The 18070-nt window shown below is 44.2% G+C and overlaps 1 protein-coding gene and 1 long non-coding RNA gene across 3 annotated transcripts in view; one reads left to right on the plus strand and one right to left on the minus strand.

Moving 5' to 3' along the window:
* The window catches only part of LOC131898669 (uncharacterized), a 33065-nt gene extending 18742 nt beyond the window's left edge, over positions 1–14323 (minus strand). The window contains exons 1-2 of one of the 2 annotated variants that reach the window (XR_009375982.1): positions 13660–14323; positions 12793–12982 (exon numbers count right to left, since the gene is read on the minus strand). This is a non-coding gene — a long non-coding RNA (uncharacterized LOC131898669). Of the gene's footprint in view, positions 1–12723; positions 12983–13659 lie in introns of those variants that run through there. The other variant, XR_009375983.1, reaches the window with a different exon arrangement.
* Positions 1–18070, plus strand: part of Caln1 (calneuron 1) — a 421108-nt gene that overhangs the window by 329540 nt on the left and 73498 nt on the right. The window lies entirely within an intron of this gene.

The following is an 18070-nucleotide window of genomic DNA, read 5'->3' on the forward strand; positions in this document are numbered from 1 at the left end:
ACGTGTGCACCTGCACACACACACACACACACACACACACACACACACACACACACACAGAAAAGCACACTACTAGAAATTTCTGGGTCCCTGTGATGCATATTCCCAATTTACATGACTCAAAACACCAAGCTCGCTCATTAGTTCTAAAGTTAGACACAGTTGGGTTTCTGCATCTCCTTCAAACAGTCATCCCACTGACCACCAGGGGAGCATCCACTGCACTTTCCTGTTAAAATAATAAGGACATGGCCATGCTTGCCCTTCCCTACTTCCTGCGAGCATGGCAAAGATATCAACTCTGGCACAGGAGAAGGATTTGAATAAAAACAGCCTGCTTATGCATTGTTATATTTATTTTTCAATGCATTCCAATGTGTCCTTTTAATGTGTCTGCTTTTCTACTGTACCCGTGAACTTTGAAAATTAAACAACAGTTTTTGGTTTGTTTTTTTATCTCCCACTCCCAGACAACATTCCCAGTCACCCTTTTTAGCTTGGTTTTCCTCCAGGCTCCTTGGAAACCTTTCGATGTTAACTTTTTGATTTATGGTGTTTCCACTTGGCATTGAAAGTGGCTAACCTTGACAAACGCTTGCACTCTGTGGTTAGGTCTAAATTGGACAGAAGATACTCCCAAAATAGAACAGCTTAAAAAAAAAAAAGTTTGCGGTGTGATTTGTAGAGGAAGAGTAAAGTTTTTCACCTGCCTGAAACTTAAATGTGTGGGAGATAAGGGGTCAAAATGTGGATAAGTTTGGGTGGTCGCTGGGGACTAGGGAGTGACTCCTTACCTAAATCATAGAAGATAGAATTTCATCTAAGTCAACTGCAGAGGTAAAATACTAAGCCAGAAAGAGGGGGAAAAAAAGAGTATGTTTGATTAGGAACGGAACCAAGGAATTGTGTTTTGGGCAAAACTGAAATTTCAAACCCCAACCCACAATAGTCTGTAACATACAGACTACTGGTTCAAGAGTGCAGTTACATGACATACCATCCACACATGCACACATGAACTTCCCACACATGAACGGCTGGCTGTGCACTCACACATGCACATATTTTTTTGCTAGTCCGAGGACAACATATTATCAAATTGAAAACACTTGTATTAGATCACAGACCCTCTGGCTTTTTCTTTTCTCTCTCTAATCAGGCCACACCCTACACAACCACAGCTCCTGCTGTGAAGGTTAGAGCACATAGATCTCTGGGAGAAAACCCTAGCCCAGCCCCACCCCCATCACCCTGGCAACTGCAAGATATGTCTATGGTCCAGCCCGGTACTGGCAACCTCCAAGCTCCTTGTCATACAGATAAGCCAGCCATGGCTAGAAGGGGTATATGAAACTTCCTGTCTCCCTTTAAAGGTTGTAAAAGTCGGCAGTCTCTGTTGCTTAGGAGATTTCTCTGATGGTTGTCTCCTTCGGCACACCCTACACTTCCTGTTGTCATGTTGCTGGTGATGGTTATCTGTCTATCTTGATTGCTTTAGCTATCCTTCTCTTTCTCAATGAAGTTCTCCTCCAAGTTTTTGAAGGGAAGCCTCTCCTTCCCCTCAAGGAATGTCATGTATCTCTGCTAGGATGTTCTAACCTCCAGTCCTAGTTAGCTTTGACTTTCCGCTTCAAACAGCCCAGAATCATCTGCAAAGAGAATCTTAAGTGAGGAATGACCTATATAGGTTAGACTGTGGGTAAATCTGGGGGCGGGGGTTGTCTTGATTGTCAATTGATGGAGAAGGTCACAGCCTACTGTGGGCAGCACCATTCCCTGCGTAGGTGGCCCTGAACTATATACAAAGCTAGCTAAGTGTTAGCCTGTGAGCCAGCAAACAGTGTTCCTCCATGGTTTCTACTTCAAGGTTCTGCTTGAGTTCTTGCCCTGACTCTTTCCTCATTGACTGTGACATGCGAGCGTAAGCTATCTAAATCTTTCCCTAAGTTGCTTTTGGCCAGAGTGGTTTATCATAACAACAGAATGAAACCAGAGCATTCCCCAGTTGCTCCCCAGCTTCAAGTCCTCACCATAGCCACCCTGTCCCCAGTGGCCATGAGGCTCTTCCCCACTCTAAAGGGCAATTGGTCTCAGCTTCCTTCTCTTAAGAACTAACATACCTCTTATAATAAATGATTTGACCACAGAAAAAGTATAATGTTGTCTTAGGGTTTCTTTTGCTGTGAAGGGACACCATGACCACACCAACTCTTTTATAAAGGAAAACATTTAATTGTGGTGGCTCACTTACAGATCAGAGGTTTAATCCATTATTGTCATAGCAGGAAGTAAGGCAGCATCCAGACATGGTGCTAGAGAAGGAGCTGAGAGTTCATACATCTTAACTCACAGGCAACAGGAAGTGGTCTGAGCTACTGGGTGTGGCTTGAGCATATGTGAGACCTCAAAGCCTGCCTCCACAGTGCCATACTTCTTCCCACAAAGCCATACCTACTCCAACAAAGCCACACCTCTTAATAGTGCCACTCCCTTTGAGGGTCATCTTCTTTCAAACCACCACAAATGTGTCCCTTCATAAACTGTAAAAGAATGAGCAGTATGTGCTGGATACATTACTAATGCCAGTTCTAAGGAGGGTATTGAGACAGAGTCTCATTACACAGCCCAAGCTAGCCTCAAAATCATGGTCTTCCTGCCTCAGTCTCTAGAGTGCCCAGATTGTAAGTGTGTGATGCCACACCTGGCTGCTACCACCACTTGGCTAACTTATGGGACAGAATTGTTTTCATCAAGGGATGTTTGTGTCCAAGACTTGACTGAGCATCAAAAGTTGTACCTGGTACATGATGTGCATTTCTTTCAGGCTAGCTGGTTGTGATGATTCGTCTCAAATGCCAACTTCATAGGATTAGAATCACTATGGAAACAAATGGATGAGCACATCTAGACTGAGTTGACGGATGTGGAAAGACCCACCCTGAATGTGGGTGGCACTATTGCCCGGTCTGGGGTCCTGGAGTGAATAAAAAGGAGAAAAGAGAGCAGAGCACCAGCATCCATCTCTCCCTCTTTCCTGACTGGATGCAGTGCAAATAGCTGCCTCACACTCCTGCCGCCATGACTTCCCTGCCATGATCAACTGTACCCTCAACCTGTGAGCCACAATAAGCCCTTCTTGTTGAGTTGCCAAGTTTTTATCATAGAAATGAGAAAAGTAACCAGTATACTTCCCAACCATGTGTAACCATGATGTCACGTGTGTGTGTGTGTGTGTGTGTGTGTGTGTGTGTGTGTGTGTGTGTCTGTCTGTCTGTCTGTCTGTCTGCATTCTTCAGACCCTTGTCAAAGAGCAAGTCAAGGCATCATTCTGTTGTCTTCTCTGTCTTTTTGTTTTAAAATAAATAAAGAACACCTCATTCCTGCTTAACACTAATTTGATTCAGCAATCTGTGCAGTGCCTCCCTGGATCCTGGTTTATGAAGTGGAACAATCATTTAAATGTTCAATTAGCCAGTGCTGGAGAATCCGGAGGAAGCATGGATCTCACACACAAGCATTACTCATCCCTTAGCCAGCCCAGGAAGAAAGGACACACATCACAGACAGCCAGGCCCACATCATACCCTGTCCCTCTGCCTCTGTCACTCAAGCCAGCCTGGACACCCAAAATCTATTGCAGGAGGCAATAGCTGGAGTGGAGTCATCCATGTAAGGAGTGCAATGGTCCACACTTAAATGTTGAGACAGGAGGGTCGTGAGTTCTAGGCCATTCTGGGCTATATGGTGAGGCTTTGTTTCAATAAAAGGAAACAAAACAGAAGCACATATGGGTAATTTTTTTGTGTGCAGAAAGAGACCATGTGGACTTGTTGTACACCCGAGCAACTGCCCGGTGGCCTTTGCTGCTGCCTCCTTTGGTTCTTTTGCTCTTTTTCATAATTTTTAAAGATTATTTAAGTGTGTGTGTGTGTGTGTGTGTGTGTGTGCGTGCGTGCATGTGCGCGCACATGCATGCAGTGCTCATGAAAGACAGAAGAAGGTGTTGGATCCCCTGGATCTAGAGTCATAGGAGGTTTTGAGTCACCCAGTATGGGTTCTGGGAATTGAGCTCAGGTCTTTGGCAAAAACAGTGAATGCTCTTAACCACTGAGACATCTCTCCAACACCCATTTTGTGTTTTTTTTTTACAAGGTCTTGCTATAGTTCATGCTGGCCCAGAGCCTACTCTGTAGCCCAGCTTGGCTTCACAGTCATCCTTCTCCTGCCTCAGCCTCCAGAGTTTACAAATGTGAACCACCATGCCTAGCTGGACTTTGGGTTGTGAATTAAAAGACTCTATCCTAACTCTGGCTGTCCTCTTTTTCCTTTACTGTTATCATGGAAAGTTGCATCATTTTGTCTTGCAGAGAATCAAATAACCAAATGGGTCTCATATATGTCTTGATATGATTTAATTTATGTGGATGTGTGTGTGTGTGTGTGTGTGTGTGTGTCTGTCTGTCTGTCTGTATGTATGTATGTATGTATGTATGCCATATGTATAGTACCCATCGAGTCCAGAAGTAGGTGTCGCATCCCCTGGAGCTGGAGTTCCAGGTAATGTGAGCTACCATTTTGAGGGTTGGGAACCAACCTTGGGTCATCTGCAAGAGCAACAACATTCTTAATGATGATGTCATTTCTATAGCTCCTGTCTTCATATTTTCTATGCCATTTGTACACATGCAGACTACTTTTTCATTATTCCGTTGTCTCAATTATACTCAAATACAATGCCCACCCCTTATGTGAGACTCTATTTCCTAAAATCCAATTACTCATTGACCCCACTCCTTATGTGAGATTCTATTTCCTAAAATCCAATTACTCATTGACAATCATGGTCTGAAAATATTATTCATCTTGAGTTTCTTGAGGAAGGAGACATCTGTGGAACTATGATTATGATATATTATTATAATTATTTTACTTCATTATTGCTAATTTCAATTCTGGTGCCCTAGTTACGTTTCTACTGCTGTGATAAACAGCATAACCAAGGAATGGATTTATTTCATCTTACACTACAGTCCATCATCAGAGAAGTCAAGGCAAGGACTCAAGCAGGGTAGGCCCTGGAGTCAGGAACTGAAGCAGAGGCCATGGGAGCATGCTGCTAACTGGCCTGTTCCCTATGGCTTGTTTAGTTAGCCCTTTTAAACAACCTGGAACTGTCTGCCTGGGGATGACACCCCCTACAGTGGGCTGGGCCCTCCCACATCATCCATCAACCAAGTACTACAGGTCAATCTGATGGAGGCTTCTTCTTAATTAAGATTTCCTCTTCCCAAATGATTCTAGTTTGTGGCAAGTTGACCAAAGCAACCTAACCAGCACAGTTGACCCCTTGTCAACCCGACATACAGCCACATCACTATTAAACCCATAACCTTTCCTTTATTATTCACCCCCAAGATCTCATGTTACTATCTCATGTTAATATCCAGTCTCTCAACTTTGAGCTCCTGCAAATTAAAAAAAAAAAAAGGTTATAGACTTCTTATACTATGAAGGGGGTGCCAGGACATGGTTACAATCAAATCAAAGCAATACCAATTTCCTGTGGTGTAAATCAAACCCTGTAGCTCTGTGTACAGCATCGGGGATTCACTCAGTATCCTCTGGGCTCCAAAGTGCTTGGGTATCCCACCTCCCCCAGCTCTGCTATTGGTAGCACATGTAGCTTGTCTCATAGATTCAGGCTGATTTGAACACATTCAGTTGTCCTTGGTGGTCATTCCATAGTCCTAACATCTCTAGTATCCTGGGGTTTCCATGGCAACTAAGGGTTTGCCTTCAAAAATAGCCTCTCCTGGGCTCTCTTCAGGACCCTGACCCTGCCTTGTGATACCAAACCTCAGCTTCTTCTCTACATGACCTCTTCAAATCCTGGGGCCTCTACTACAACTGAGGCTTCACCTGCGTCAATTCCCCCACCCCCAGACCTATCTACATGTACTCTAATCCTGTCACTTAGTATGGCACCTCTTCTACTTTCCATGACTCCTTCAATTCTGCAATTCACTTGTCACCAAAACTAGCGTCACCTGGGGAGACTCTCACATATTACCAAGTTCCACTACCATTTTGGGAAGCAGTGTGCTTCATCTTCTGCTCTGTGCCACATCTTCTGCATGTCCAATGTCCCAGAAGATTTCTCAGTGATGCTGGTCTCTTGTCAATCACAGCTCATTTTTCAGCCCAAGCTGACCAGCATCAATTGTCCTAATAAATCGAAGGACTCACTTCTGTGGTGCTGGCCTCTTGTTAATGATGGCCGATTCTTCAGCCCCAGCTGACTAGAGACCACAGATTCCTAATAAAAAAAAATTACAAATTCCTAATAGAGTCTTGAAGGGATTTTGAAGCTTCACAGACTTTTGAGCCAGATCCCTGTTGTTTATATTGCTCTCAGAATTCTCACTTCCAAGTTCCCATAGAATATAGCTCATGAAGTTCTCAGCACCCAATGGCTTTTCCAGCCCAATGCTCCAACAATACTCCATTGCTTACTGCCTTGCTCACCATGGCTTGCTCATCCTGCCCTCTTATAGCACCCAGAACCACCAGAGCAAGGATAGCATTGCCCACATCATCCCTTCTAGATCAAACATTAATCAAGAGAATGTCCCCCTACACACAGACTTGCCTGGAGGCCAGTCAGACAGACACATCCCCTCAATGAAGGTTTCTTCTTCCCAAATGACTCTAGTTTGTGTCAAGTTGACAAAGCTAGATATCACCGTTCTAGTTTTATTCTGTGGCTGGGATAAAAATCACTCTGACCAAAAGAAGTTTAATGGGGGGAAAAGGATTATTTGAGATTACATGCCACGGTCCATTATTGAGGGAAGTCAGGGGCAGAAACTTAAAGCAAAACCCAAAGAAAAATGATGCTTGCTGGCTCATTCAGACTAATGAGTATCTAGCTTTCTTATACTGCCCAGGGTCACCTTCTCAGGGAATGATGCCACCCACAGTGGGCTGGAACCTTCCACATCAATTAACAACCAAGATGATCCATCCCTCCACATACAAGTCCACAGGCCAATCTAACCTGGCTAATCCCTTGATTGATACTCCCTGCTTGGATGACGCTACACTATGTCAACTTGACTGTTAAAGATGACAGTTTAAACTAACCAGGACAGTTAGTTTTCTCATTGCCATGACAAAAGTACCTGACAGAATAGCCCAAAAGAAGAAATATATTTGGGCTCATCATTCTGTGGAGTTTTATCAATGGTCACTGGGCACCATGGAATTGGGCAGAACTTCAAGTTGGGTAGAATGTACAGTGGAGACAGTTTTTCCCCTCATGGTGGACAAGAAGCTGAGAAAGAAAAAGGAACTGGGAGGTAACACTTCGTAGACAAACCATTGCAATTCCTTACATTGTCTAATGTGTTAATGACTTTCTTATTGCTGGGGTGAAGTATCCTACCAAGGCAACTTAAAGGAGAAAGGATTTGTTTAGGCTCATGGTTCCAGAGTCATAGAGTCAGTCCATTATGGTGAAGAAGACATGACAGGAACAGGAGACATCCTGCTCATTATATATCCAGGAAGCAGAGGGTAAACAGGAAATAGGTACAAGTTATAAAACATCAAGCTCCACCCCAATGACTTACTTCCTCTAGCAAGGCTCCACCGCCTAAAGATTACACAGATTTCCCTAACTGTACCACTAACTGGACACTAAGTGTCTAACACTTGAGTCTGTAGGGGAAGTTTCACAGACAAACCTCAATATACATCAGAGGTTACCATGGATATGTATGCACAGGAAGGAACTGGGTATCTATAGGAGTCAGTGCAACCTGTGGTTCCAATGGGTCTTGGGATGTAGCCCAGCATGAAAGGGGACTGTTGTATTTTAAACATGTTAGTATCTAGGGGTCTGGTTCTTCCACATGATTCTTCCCATTTGTTTAAATCACATGTGTCTCTGTGTGTGTTTGTGTACAAGAGTACATTGCTTGTAGAAGCTGGAATCTACAGGCTGTTATGAGGCACCTGATGTGGGTGCTGGGAACTGAACTCAGATTTTGCAAGATTTTTTTCTTATATGATAAAGTTTATATAAAAAGAAATAAATATCAGGAAACTGTTCCCAACCACTGAGACATCTCTCCAGCCCCTTCCCTATTTACTTATTCACATGAACTTTAGAGTGTTTTTTTCCTGATTCTAAAATAAATATCATAGAGATGTTTATTAAGTCACTTTGAGGACCTTTAAGATACAGGTTCATGCAATCCAGGGACAGGGGATAGCTCTTGAAATATTTATTTTTCTTTTATAAATTTCAATATTGGTTTTTCTCTCATTTCCTTAAGCACTTCATACATTTCTTATTAGCCTATTTCTTGACATTTTATAAAAGGTGTAGAGTAATGTATTTGGGTAAGGAGATGTTGAGAAAGGCACTCTCTGTCTTTCTCTCTTGATTTCACCTCTATCTGTATTTGTGTCTGTGTGTGTGCTGGGAGTAGGGTTTCTTTATATTTTAGCATCATTTGTAGATAAACCACTGGGTTTTCACTAAATTGTACCAATCCTATTGAATCTTAATCAGTTAGATTTTAGAGACGTGCAATTTTACAGAGTTGATCATAGTAATTTGGCCTTCTAATTTCTGAGGTTGATGCCCCTTATATCCGGAATGAATTCCCAGGCAAATAAGCACCTCCCCACACAAAATGAAACCACTGTTAATCACTGGCTTCTTGCTTGGAATGTTGCTGAGATAACTGCTCTCTGACTGGGTATTGCTCCTCTGAGGTCAACCGTCAGCTGTCAATCTAGCTATTGTTTCTTTGAAGCTAGCTTATTTTTCTTTTGGCTGAAGTGGATGCAGGAGGATCATGAGCTCAAGGTCATCCATGGCTACATAGTGAGTTTAAGGTCGGCTTGGATAACAGGAGAACGTGTCTCAAAACCAAACATAGAGTGGATGGTGCAGCAACTCCCTGGCTGAAGGAGTGTGTGATAGTCACATTCAGATTGTGGACCAGAGAACAGAGCAGGAGCAGTAACAGGGCCAGGATATGACCCTCAAAGGCCAGACTCCCCCCAAAGGCCACACCCTCCCAAAGGCCACACCCTCAGTGACCCACTTCTGCAAACTGACCTCTCAGGTTCTCAAGAGAGTACTACTAGCTGGTGTGGTGAGAATTCTTCCCCGAGGGAGATAGATGTAAAGGACATCTACCTCCTCCTCATAAAGTCCCAATGATGAAACAAAGTTCACCCTGGGGAGCCACAGTCTATTAGACTTGCCTACAGAGTGTGGGTGAGGTAATGATACCAAAGCAGTTGTAGTTTATAGTCTTCACCCAACATGGATGACTGCTTCTCCATAGCCACATTGACAGAGCATCCTCAGCTCCCACCTTCCCATCCCACTCTAGCTCACCTCTGAGGTTCCCATGTCATCCTCTGGCCTAAACCAAGAAGTCATTCACTTAGGACAGAATTGCATACACGTGTTTGGGAGGGATGGCTGGTGTCTCCAGTGACCTTCTGCATGCCCTCCTTCAATGTCAACCATCAAGAAACATAGTTCTGGTGTACTCTTGCAAGAAGGCACAGCTGTTCTCATGAAGATGGCAGCTGTTTTGTATAGAGGATCACATTCCACCATAGTGGAGGACCAAAACACTTAAGTATGGGAACACTTCCTATTCAAGCTGTAGCACAGGCTAAGTGTGGGTATGGGAGGAGCAGACAGTCCTGGGGCTGGCTCCATTGAAATGTATGTGTTCAGAGTTCTTGATGGTTCAGTCTTGGCTTCCAGGGTCTGAGAGAGCTGCTTAAGGTCCCCCAAAGCCTATTCCATGTTCACAGGGGGAATAAAGCTCAATGGATTTGAGCCAGGGCTCCTAGGATGTGTGTTAGCACCATGGAACTTCTAGTTGTGAAGTCCTTCAAGACTATGGGCTGGGGCTGGGAAGAAGGTTCAGTTGGTAAACTGCTTGCTATGCAAGCATGAGAACCCAAGTTTGGATCCCTATACCCATATAAAAAACTAGGCATGATGGCATGTACCCATAATCCCAGTGCTGGGGAAGGAGAATCTCTGAGGCTCACTGGCCAACCAGTCTAGCTGAATCAGTGAGCTCCAGCTTCAGGGAGAGACTCCGTCTCAAAAAATACAGTGGAGACCCATTGAGGAAGGTACCTACTGTCAACTTCTGGCTTATACACACAAGCACATGTCTCCTTCCCACACACATGCACAAAGATTGTGGTCTGAGTTCAGTGTTGATTTTGTTGTTGTTGTTTGGTAAATATTTTAGGGCAATTTGGGAACTGTTGCATCAGAGTTTATAAGCGCAGTCCCACAGTTCCATTTTAACTTGCTCAGCTATTTTTTTTTTTTTGGTGCAGAAAAACTTAATATTTTATTAAACATGGAAAAGTGCTGATCTTGCAAGAGAGAAAGAATTTCTCCAGGAACATGTTGAATTAATAAAGAGAGGAGACATTTTGGTGGCAATTCAGCCGTCGGTTGTTGCACTTACAGAAATCACAGACTTCCTGATAGTCACGAAGTGTGAGGCTCGAGGCCTGTGCAGGAGAGGGACAGACCAAACCAGGTCACCTCTCCGTTCTCACACATCTGGGCAATGACTCTAAATGGATGATCTGTTTAAAACATTAATGCATCTATAAGTGTGTGTGTGTGTGTGTGTGTGTGTGTGTGTCATTTTCAGGATAATTGGTGCCCTTGGTAGAATTTGTGTGCCTCCAAGTCACAGGGGGCATTATATAGGCTGGCCCATGCCTATTTTAGATCCGCTTACTGAGGCCATTTTTTTTTGTTCAGGAAATAAGCTCTCTCTCTCTCTCTCTCTCTCTCTCTCTCTCTCTCTCTCTCTCTATATATATATATATATATATATATATATATATATATATATATATATATATATATATATTACAGCCAGTGTGGTGTGGTGCCGGGATTTTAGCATAACTTCAGCTTATTTTGAATCTAAGATAATGAGGCTGGGGACTTGGTTATGTCATTTTTGTTTTCTGTGGAGTGGACTGTGCTGGGCACACTCATGGTTATCTGGCTGGTTGGCTGGTTCGTTCGTTCATTCGTTCATTCGTTCGTTCATTCGTTCCTTCGTTCCTTTCTTCCTTCTTCCTCCCCACCCCCACTCCAGTCCGGGTCTCAGGTAGCCCCAGCTAACATCAAGCCCCCTCTGCGGCTGAGGATGACTTGGATCTGATGGTCCCACCTTTGCCTCCCTAGTGCTGGACTCACTGGTGTGTGCCACCACACCTGGTGTGTGCATCTCTGAGAAGCTAGGGCACTCCAGTGACCAAGCTTCATCTACAGTTTTTGTTGCTTTCCTTATCCCTTCCTCCCTTCTTTCCTTCTTTCATTCCATCCTTCCTTCCTTCTTTCTTTCCATCTTTCCTTTTTTACCTCCTCCTCCTCTTCCTCCTCCTCTTTATTGTTGTTGTTGTTTTTGTTTGAAGCAGGGTTTCTCTGTGTAACCCAGGCTGACCTGGAACTCACCCTGTAGACCAGGCTGGCCTCAAACTCAGAGATCTGCCTGCCTCTGCCTTCTGTGTGCTGGGATTAAAGACGTGCGCCACCACCCAGCTACACTGCCTTTATTTAAAGGGCATTTCAGGCCAGCAAGATGGCTCAATGGGTAAAGGCACTTACTTAAAGTGCTGGTGATAGGAGTTCAAACCCCAGAATCCATGTGGTGGAAGGAGAGAACAGAGTCCAGCAAGTTGTCCTCTGACCTCCACAGGTGCAACACACACACACACACACACACACACACACACACACACACACAAATAAACATAAACAAAGTCAGTTTTGTCCTCTCTATTATTTTGCTGGCCTTCTGCAGCTCTTGGGGAGAGGTTTGTTGAGTGCAACATTGAGAATTTAACCCTGGTAACAATGAACTGGAAATTTAATCAGGAAGTGAGAAAAATCCCCCTAACCAAACATGGGGAAAGTGTTCAACCCTAAATAACCATTTATTAAATAATGAAAAATTACCATCAGTCCCTTGCAAGACGGAGGCACTTCTGAGAACAAGGGTGAGGGTAAGCAGAGCAATTAAAATAAGATGGCTAACAAGAGACGAGCTCCGGGTAATACTGGGGTGAAGAGAGAATTCAGGGACTGCAGAGATGGCTCAGTGCTAAAAGAACGTCTGCTCTTGGAGAGGACAGGAGTTCCGTTCCCTCCACCCACAGTGAGAGGCTCTGGAACTCCAGAGTTATGGTGGAAATTCAAAGGGGAGTGCATATAACTCCAGCTCCAGGGGATATGATGCCCCCTTCTGGTCTCTTCAAGCACCTGCTCACACATGGCATACACATACACACACACAGATACATACACACACACACATACACAAACACATGCACACACACACACACACAGATACACACACATACACAGAGAGAGAGACAAGTTAAAACAAAATAAACTTTAAAATAAAAGTAACCCTCTTAGCCGGGGTGGTGGTGGCACACGCCTTTAATCCCAGCAATGGGAGGCAGAGGCAGGCGGATCTCTGTAAGTTCAAGGCCAGCCTGGGCTGCAAAGTGAGTTCCGAGAAGGTGCCAAAGCTACACAGAGGAACCCTGTCAAAAAAAAAAAAAAAAAAAAAGTAGCCCTCTTTGCTTAATTTCCTATGGCTGAGATTAAAGTATTCTAATAAAAGCAACTCAAGATTAGATAGATTAAACTAGAATTTAACCAGCCATGTAACTAAGACCTTCTGGTCAGTAAGGTTAACTCACAAAGATGTGGTGCATCAGGATATCAGGTAACAAGTAGCTCCTAGAAGCCGATTTCAGTAGCTATGGGAATTTGGCTCTTGTAGAGCTTGGCAGGCTAGGAGACAGGCCCTGCCAAGCTTGATGAATCTTGGCAGATTGTATCGGCTTCTCAGTGTCTTGCTGGAGCATCCTCATGGGAAGCAATCGAAGGCTGATTCACAAAGGAAAAAAAAATAACCCACAGATTTTCTGAGTTGGCCTTTCCTTCCCCTTTCCTGCCCTTCTGTTCCCACAACCCAAATCTCTAAAGATGAAAAGAGCAGCAGTAGGGGTGCAGTGGTGTGCCTCAGTTTTATTTTGATGCCCCAACATAGCTGTGGCCCCCACCAGCATCTCATTTCAACTAGCATGCCCTCTTCCAGTTCAAACAGGTTTCTTGACCTCCACGTTATTTGGCATTTGCTCTGGACAACTCTTTGTAACTGAGCCCTGTCACGACTCTCCCCAAGTGTTCAGGGGTACTGCAGCCTTGCCTAGTGGCCCAGTAGCAGCTCAAGTTGTGACCAATGTCACAATGTCTCTAACTGCTAAGATTGCAGGCATGTGCCCCTCTGCCTGGCTACTTCATTGGTTGTTAAAATGCAGACCTTTCTTTCTTGCTTACCTGGGAACATCCAGCTGTTGCTTATTACTCCTGTCTCCTTCTACCATCTTTAATCATTTTCAATGCCCCTCCCCACATTTGCACTCTCTGATATTTTTTCTTAACCTGTCACTCCCACACTCTAGGAGTAATTTTTTTGAAGTTGTATTAACTAAACTTTTAAAGATAATTTTCCACGTGTACGTAATGCATATATCTAACTCTTACCCCTCACCCTTACCTACCTTCTTACCACCCCATCTATTCCACTTCCCCATGAATCTCTTTTTCATGTTCATTCTTGTTTGTTTTCTTTTGTGACCCACTGGGTTTAACCAAGGACATCTGTGTGAAAGCTTAGACTGTCTGTTAGAAACTGGTAGGCTCAATGGTAGACATGTGACTAAACTTGCTCTCCCAGAATCAACCATGAGTTCTTCCTCCTTCTATGACGGCTGACATGGCCATTCCTATGTTGGCCCAGTGCAGGTGGCCACAACTGTGGTGAGTTAATCATTGGATTATAATGGCTGAAGATGGCATTTCCCGGCTGGGTAAAGGAATGATTCTTACTTAAGTCTATTGCTTCAAATTGAACTGGCTCCTGGAACTTCCATGGCTCAGTGTTTAGCTTGAGACCTCAACCCTATGCTCACTGTGGTACATTCTAAATTCTCATACCTACACCAGTTCTTCCATAGGCATTCCAACCCATTTACCATCAGACATACCCTTTGGTCTGATGTAGGTATAAAATATTCTAAGACTTGCATTTTGAATGCTTGACCCCCAGCTATTTTGGGAAAGTGTGGAAAGTCTACAAGGTCAGCCAAGCTGAAGGACAGAGGTCACTTGGGGTGGGTCATGGGGGATGTTTTCCCTAGCTACCTCTTGCCTGAGTCCCTCCTTCTAAGTAAACAGCTTTCCTCTGCCTTGTGTTCCCACAGCCATGGTACCCAGCTAAGTACAGGGGGCTAAGCCTCTGCACACTGAATCCTCTGTAACAGCTACCAAAACACCCCCTTCCATAAGTGGTTTCTACTGGTACTTGGTCACAATGAGAAGAAAGTAACTAAGGCAACAGTTGTGGTTTGATGAAAAATGTCCTCCATAGGCACATATGTTTCTATGCCTGATCTCCAGTAGGTGGCGCTGTTTAAAAGAGGTTATAGAACCTGTAGGAGGTGCAGCCTTGCTGGGGAAAGTATGTCATTGGTTTTGAGGTTTTAGAGCCTGGCCTCACTTCCTGTCTCTGCTTCCTGTGTGTGTGTGTGTGTGTGTGTGTGTGTGTGTGTGTGTGTGTGTGTGTGTGTGTAGATGTGACCGGCCAACTTCCTGCTCCTGTATCATGCTTTCTTTTACTGTTGCCTGGTCTTTCCCACCATAATAAACTCTATCCCCCTAGAACGATAAGCCCAAGTAAACCCTTTCTTGCTTCATTTACTTTTGTCAGGGTATCTTATCACAGCAACAGACAAGGAACTCATATAGCATCCTTCTGATGCAACCCATTTCACATGCATTCATGAAGGGTTACATGAGGGGTCACCATCACTTGGGGTAGGCCTCATCATCCTTGCCCACCCCACCCCCCAGCTTCAGCTGTACCCAGACCTCTCTGATCCTCGTCTTACCTGAATCCGCTCCTTCCCACGTGCACAGCAGCTTCCTTAACTCACACTTCTAAGCACCTCCTGCTTTGACTCCTGTAGCCCACACATGGTGGGTTTTCCACCTCAATTAATCCTTCCTGGAAACAAGACAGCAGACATACCCAAAGGCTTGCCTCATTGCTAGGTCTTTTTAAACCCAACCAAATGGAAGTTAACCATCAGATATCTTATTTAGTATTCTCCTCCCAAGTCTCAAGGACTATCATAGGAAAGGGAGAAATAAAGAAAAATAGAAAGATAGTAAGAGCCAGAGGTCACGAAGGAAGGACCTGAGGGAAACAGTATCTTCCGGACTGCTGAACTCATGAACTCAAGCAGCTGTGGTTGCTCATACAAGATCTGCACAAGATCAAGCCAGTCAATGTTCTAGCATCAAGAAGGGAGGGCCTCAAGAACCACCATCCCTAACTGAGGATCTATGGGCAGCTGATGGTTGCTAGGAGAGGGTGTGTCTATCTTCCTTAAGGTGGTGGTCCTGGTAGGTCAACTATGCTCCCCAACTATACCCCATGCCATAAACATATGGGCAGCATGAATTCAACTTGATGGATTTTTTTTTTTTAATGTCCATGAAGTTGGGAGGGAGTGGAGACTGGGAGATGGAAGTGGGTCTGAAAAGACAAAGAAAGAATTTTCCCTGTTATAAAATTTCCATAGTGAAGTTTCAGTGTATAGTCATTGTGGTGAATTCATTGTGTTCCGTTTCATAAATTCTAAGTTCACTCTGTCTGATGCTGTGTTGCCATGTCCATGGGGTTGTGGTCTGGGGGCATTGCTTTGTTCTCCAGTAGGATAGAAATGCTTCAAGAACAAACAGCCACCTGAGCTCAGTCCCTAGGGATCCTCAGTGCTGGACATTCCACTTCTAAGATAGGAAGCATGTGGTCACTGTTGATATGAATGAACAAAGCCCAGAAGATTCACCTTGACGGTTTGTAAACATGCTGAGGGATGGGAGTGGCTGGATGTGTCTCCTTGTTCTATGACTTTTCCCGCAGAGACATGAACAAATATCTGTTTGCCCCAGACAGGGCACGAATGACAGAAAAAAAAAAAAAAGATTCCATCCAAGTCTAACAGATTTATTAGAGTTACTTACAGAAGCATGGGTATCTAAAAGGCAGCTGAGTCTATGAAGTCTCCCATGCATCTTGGGGAATGGCATGGCTAAGGACTTATGAAAGCAGCATCCCTGGAGTCTAGCTTCCTGTGTGACTTGTGGGCAGCTCAGTCACTCATACAGTATTTCTCCCCTTTGTGAATCTTGTCCCACTACCTTCTCGATACCGGAATACTTCAGTGTAAGGAACCTCCTTTTCAGAGGGAAGTCTCATTCCACAGCAAGTAGCTACACTGTAGATGCCTATGGAAGAGTTGCCTTAGCCCCGATCCCTTCCCTTCTGGGGCACTTGAGACTGCACAATCTCTTTGTGTTTTTCTCTGACTTCCTGATTGTCATGTAGATCCAACTGGGTTTAAGGATGAGGTTTTCAAAGTGGGCAGCTGACCACAGTGGGTAAGGGCTTTGTAGGTCACCTGGGAATGAGGAGTTGTGACTTCCATCAAAGCAGAGAGAACTTGAGGTTCCTGCTGAAATGGTGTTAGGTTGTTGGTGAGGATCTGGAATCCATCCTGACTTCTGGACTGTTTTTCCTGGACCCTTGAATGAACTTCTTTTTCACCACTCAACATTTGAAAACCAGGAGTAGATGATGTGAAATGAATCAAGTCATCTCCTGCTCCTGTTGGCCAGGACGGTCACCTTCCTGTTACCATGGAGATGGATTTGTTTCTTTTGTAATTCCGTTCTGAGTTTCTCGGCTGTAGGGCAACTTCTGCAAAGCTCTGGCTAATCTCTCCCGAAGAGGAGGAAGGATGAAAATAGAATCATAGAGACAGCCAGCCCGGGTGTGTGATCATCCAAAAACGTTAGCTGAGCCCCTTTCTCCAGTGGAGTGGATCATGGGTGTTTGTTTTGTTTAGACTTTATGTGCTAAGATCAGCGTTTTCCAGAATGTTTTCATTCTATCCCAAATGGAACTCACTTTGTAAGAGAAAAACCCTTTTGTTTTTTAAAAGGCAACTGTCCCCAACATGCACCAAACACCCAGAGACCAGCTGGTTCAAACAGGGAATCTAGTGACTTCTCAGTGTGAGTGTCCACTGCTTCTCATCCAAGAATCTGTGGCTCTTGTCTAGTTTTTTTTTTTTTTTTTTTTTTTTTTTAAATTCCCCTTAGTCGTTGTCCTTGGTATGCATTTTAGTTTCATTCTGATGCTGTGATAAAACGCTCCGGCCAAAAAGCAACTTAGGGGAGGAAAGGGTTTATTTGGCTTCTGCTTCCAAGTCACAGTCCATCATCGAGGGAAAAAGACGGGAACTCAAGCTCGAAGCTGAAGGCAGGGATGCCTGCTACTCCTCACAGCCATCACCTCTAACCAGGGAACTCATTCACAGCCAAGGACACGCAACAGAAGCCATGGAGGATACTGCTTGTTGCTCACTTGCTAGCTCCTGTTCAGCTGGCTTTCTTATATAGCCCAGGACCACTTCATTAAGGATGTTGCTACCTATAGTGGGCTGCATCCTCCTACATCGATTAACAAGACAAATCCTTCACAGACACGACCATAGCCAATCTGATCTAGACAGTTCTTCAGTAGAGGCGTTTCCTCTCAGATGAATCGAGGCTGTGTCAAGTTGATAAGGCTAACTCAAACGGTAGGGTAAGTCATCAGCCGTGTCCAGCCTTTGTGGAGGGCTCATACCTTCCAAGATTTGGACCTGTCAAGAGTTAAATGTGGATATTTCCCTGCTCTTTGTATCCCAGAGTCAATAGAAAGAAGAAGAAGAAGAAGAAGAAGAAGAAGAAGAAGAAGAAGAAGAAGAAGAAGAAGAAGAAGAAGAAGAAGAAAGAGATTTACAGTTTAGAGATTTAAAGCGCTCTTGAGTTATAAGACCCTTAAAGACTGGCTCTCACTCG

Source organism: Peromyscus eremicus, chromosome 23 (genome assembly GCF_949786415.1).
Source record: "Peromyscus eremicus chromosome 23, PerEre_H2_v1, whole genome shotgun sequence".
In the NCBI taxonomy this organism is placed as follows: Eukaryota; Metazoa; Chordata; class Mammalia; order Rodentia; family Cricetidae; genus Peromyscus; species Peromyscus eremicus.